Below are 4,753 nucleotides of genomic sequence, written 5' to 3'. Positions count from 1 at the left end.
TCACTAGTCCACAGTCAAACCGTCCAACCCATGCCAGCATGGAAAGCGGACGTTATACGATGGTTATGATGATATATGTATGTATCTATACATATAAATTTGACATGGGTGATTCTTTCTTGTCTTGGGATTCACGGTCAAATGGCTGGGTGGAATTGTGCGAAAAATTACACAGATATGTAGAATGATCCGGTGATGATGCTGGGCTTTGTATTTTTTGCATAGCTCCCATGGTTACCGAGATAATCTACTATAATAATACGCTTGTGTTTATGAATGAGAAAGAAAGGGGTGATAGATGACTAAGAAAGGAAGAGGTGATGTCATACTTAGTAGTGGGATGATGAAAACTGTATGCTGAAAATAATAAATCAAACAGCGTTTCAACTGTGTGAACATAGGTGTGTGTATGTAAAAGGGGTATGTGAATGTGTGTGTGTGTGTGTGCATGCAATGGAAGTGGGATGGTTCATCTTTGATTGCTAAGTATTTGGGTTAATTTTTCGATTTGATTGAATCTTGGTTGGTTTTTTTTTTGTTAGTCAGTTATTTTTATTGTTTTGACAGAAAAAGTCATTCTAAAATTGGTTTTTAACATAAGCGTGCCCAAACATACATACATATATGTATGTAAGTATTTATGTATGTATGTATGTATGTATGCACGTACGTACGTATGGATGTTTGGTCTATAAACAAAAGAGAAAGAGAACTTAATACCTGAAAGATAATAATTTTGCAAACAAGGAAAATGAATGGGCTGATTAGTTGGACATAACTACTGGTCCTTCAACTGGCTGTTATCATCTGAGTTCAAATCCTGCCAATGTCAACTTTAACATTCATCCTTTTGGAATCAATGAAATAAAAGCACAAGTCAAGTACTGGGGTGGATTTAATCAACAAAATACTGCCTGCCAAGTTTTAGGCCTTGTACCTATTTTAAAAACCATTTTTATTTTACATAAAGCTTGACTTCCGGGGTATTTACTAAAGAGTACAATGATTTTCTACCATCTGACAATATAATTCCCTTCAATAATTCTTAAGAATACAACTGTTGTATTAAATAAGTTTACAAATTTTCCCAAGCAGTTGCCTTTAGAATAAGGGTTCAAATCCAGGGTCAGCACTATGAAGTGCAGGGCCCAATTAGAGAATTGTCTATGGGGCCTTCTACTCTACAAAAGCTGAAGACTGGTGTTTTATGCTTCATGTAGTAAGCCTGTCTCGACTAAAAAAACGTTGAGGGCTTGATTTAATAAAAATTCATGAAAGCGTCCTCTGTTCAAGCGTGTGCACAATGACCTCTCTTGGCACATGACCCAATTTGAACAAATTTGTCTAATTGGCTTAAAACTGGCCCTGTTCAAATCCTCACAACACTATCAAGGAATGTCCAAGTACTTTTGGCATAGTCTGTACCTATCCCAAAACCTGTTATCCATTCAGCCACTAAACCTGACTATTAAGGTAATTATTTTAATCATAAGATAATTATCTTAATATGTAACAAAATCATTTTCTTTTTGTTTTTGGTCAGTGTTATTTCCTACTTGTTTCTACCTAGAAATCAAAGAAAATTACTATTCCCTACAAGCTGCTTTTGTGACCTGAAGATATGTGTTTTGAAACTGACCTATTTTCCATTACATTTCAGACAGATTCAACACAGAGTTGCTGAAGCAGAAATATCGTTATAGCAAATATTCTGCTCAATATCACAGATTTGAGTGTTAGTTGCTTGACTATAACCACTTGAAAAGGTCCCTCAGTGGCTGACAATATGTGCATCTCTGATTATGATCTAGGGTAGTGGGAGAGCATTATAGTCATGTGTCGAGAGGGATTCTTTTGAGGTTTGATTAAATGTAACAAGGACAAAGATTGAGGGTAATATTAGCCATTTTTCATACTTTCTTGGGGTAAACAAATAGGAAAAAACAGTTGCTATTCAAGGACAAAAATCGTGTTACACAGTGTAATCGACAAGCTGTTTCTTCTTCTTAGCGTAGTACAACTGCCGCTGCTTCTTCTTCTACTACTACTACTACTACAACTAAAAAAGATATCAGATGCAATACTTCATGTTCGATCTACTTTCTGCCATCTCGTCGCTGACACCGGTTTTTTTCACATCATCTGCTCTGATCCCGCCGAAGTTAACTCTGCTTTTCCTTTCATTGAGGTCGATAAAGTACTGTAGTTGATGTAATCATCTAATCCTGCCTTCTCTAAAATTTCTGACCTTGTGTCAACATTTGAAAGATTTACCCTCATCTATATATACTGTATCTGCATAAGTACGCACATAACATGAGTAAGATGTGTTTCTACGAACATACTCGTACAATTAAATACCATAAAACAGAAGTTGGTTTATTATAAACAAATACGGGCTAAGGGAAATAACTTAAATAAGCTAAAGGCAGGAATTTTAATAAATATATAGGTGATATACTAAATACCGGGTACAAACAATGCTTAATCTCTCTCTTCGTTGCAAGAGAACAAGTATTTTATAGGTACATATATTCGTGTTAGTAATTAAACAGAAATCAGCGAGCGTGGTGCTGTAAGAAAAATAATATCCAAAGTTACACTTATACAAATAAACGTACTTGTAAATACACACATCCATCTGGATTACATTGCATACATGAAATTAAATGTCTTTAAATAAGCTAACGTTTGAATGCGTAAGTAAGGATCATTGTGGTAAGTAAACAAATAGAAATTATGTAAACAGTTATTGTTATAAACTGTTTATGAATACGTTATATAACGCAATCCAACATATTATCATTAATGAATAGTGTAGTTGGTGTAAACAGTAGAGTTACCTGAAATATTCTTCAATTGCTCAGTTGTAAAATTATCGGACAACAAAAATTGAAAGCAAGGTGAATAATCGGTGTAAGACCAAAACACATCAGTAGTGCAGACAATTCCGTCAAACTAAGTAACCGATAATTATCGATCTCTTCTTCAAGAGTATGGCCTACATATTTATCAGGGGAAGTGAAGGAGAACTGAGTGTTGTAACATCCATGCCCTTATCGGGGGAATTGCTACCTTGCAAGCAGTGAACCGAAATCGGAAATTTGTCCGGTTCAGTGGAAGCTAACTTAAGACCACCCATCTTGCTGTTTGGTTGCTTTTTTAATACAACCTTTGACATGCGGGTTATGTAAACGACTGTCGGGTGCGATATATAGACAAAATAATCCAGATCATAGCTTCCCAAAGTGGGCGATATCGCCCACCAGTGGGCGATTTCTACTTACAGGTGGGCGATATGAACATTTTGTGGATGACAATGATTTTATTTGAAATGAAGTCTGCATTTACTGATATCTAGGTGTACCTGGTACTACTAAAGCAGAGTGGTCCCGAATGCGCACCCGCGCGTCCGCGCTAGCTAGTCGTGAGTGGTCGATCCTACAAAAAGTGCGCGTGCGCGGATGTGTGAGTGCACGAGTGCAAATGAATACATGTGTTTAGGGTTAGGGTTAGGATCGACCGCTCACGACTAGCTAGCGCAGCCGCGCGACTGCACGGGTGCGCGTTCGGGACCACTCTGCTTTAGTAGTACCGGCGTACCTAGAATAAGGATGCACTTTTATCGATTTGACTACTCGCATGAGACGTCCCTTTGTAATAAAAAAAGCGGACTTGTTTATCAATCGAATATTTTAGTCGAAGTCATTGAGATGGTTGTCATGCGTGATAAAAATAGCAATCAAATAGGCCTAGGCCTTAAATCACACTCCACTACAAATGCTCTTTTTGCATAATCGTATGAAGTCATGCGTATAGAATTCAAATTCACAAAAATTTTCTGAAAACTCCGAAAATTAATAAAAGTTATGAGGGGTTATATGTCGTGCGTAATTCTGTGGTGCAGTCACGCACAAAATGACAGCTTTGAAATCGTGTTTCTTGACTGGGTGAAAATGATCAAATTTTAAACCGCTATAACTTTTTAAAAGCACTTTTCTAGAAAAAATTCAATAACTCCAGCAATTTAGCTTGGAAAGATACATTAATGTGCCAAAATCTAAAATCTTCGATAAACTTTAATTTTTGAAATGCTGGTAACCAAACGAACTAGATCCAGAGTTTTCTAGAGCTTTTATTTAGGTTCATTTAGGTTCCTTTTAAACAAAAAAGATTGTATCATTGAACCAGGGTCATTTTCAAGTTGGTTGGTATCAAAATAGTTTTAAGTATAGAAAGATGCATTCTTAATAAGAACAGTTAGAAGCAGTTTCATCTCCTGGTTAAAGCCAATTGTTTTCATTTATGCAGATAAATCCTATTGGGAAAGGCATGAACATTACAGTTTCATTCCTTTCTCATATAGATTTATAGCTAACAGTCTAAATTACATATGAATATAATATGTAAGTTTGAAATCTAAAGAACTATATTACATATACCTCGGTATCATAATGTATGATATTTAGTGTATATATATGTATATTGTGTATGTGTGTGCGCCCGTGTGTGTGTGTGTGTGTGTGTGTGTGTGTGTGCGTGTGTGTATATATATGATATATATATATATATATGAATAAATATATATATCAGAAGTGTGTCGATAAGCCAGCTGGAGGAGATGTCCTCCTGGGGCTGAAAGCAACAGTAACATCCACCCCTAGGGGTCAGCCACATTTAAGTGGCAATATACTTCACTTTATCGTGCAGTTACTGTTAATACCTCATTTAGAGAATTAACATTGCTTATATA

The 4,753-nt window shown here is 36.1% G+C and overlaps 1 protein-coding gene across 2 annotated transcripts in view; it reads right to left on the bottom strand.

The window, feature by feature from the left end:
• The window catches only part of LOC106879387 (citramalyl-CoA lyase, mitochondrial), a 14,297-nt gene extending 11,134 nt beyond the window's left edge, over window positions 1-3,163 (bottom strand). The window contains exons 1-2 of one of the 2 annotated variants that reach the window (XM_014928917.2): window positions 2,844-3,163; window positions 721-847 (exon numbers count right to left, since the gene is read on the bottom strand). The gene's annotated coding sequence lies outside the window, so the exon portion shown is untranslated. The remainder of the gene's footprint in view (window positions 1-720; window positions 848-2,843) is intronic. The other variant, XM_014928916.2, reaches the window with a different exon arrangement.
• Between the last annotated feature and the right edge of the window lie 1,590 nt (window positions 3,164-4,753).

This window comes from Octopus bimaculoides, chromosome 2, assembly GCF_001194135.2.
Source record: "Octopus bimaculoides isolate UCB-OBI-ISO-001 chromosome 2, ASM119413v2, whole genome shotgun sequence".
NCBI lineage: Eukaryota > Metazoa > Mollusca > Cephalopoda > Octopoda > Octopodidae > Octopus > Octopus bimaculoides.
Note: the sequence above shows the minus strand (reverse complement) of the source record. Positions and strands in the feature narration are given on the sequence as shown.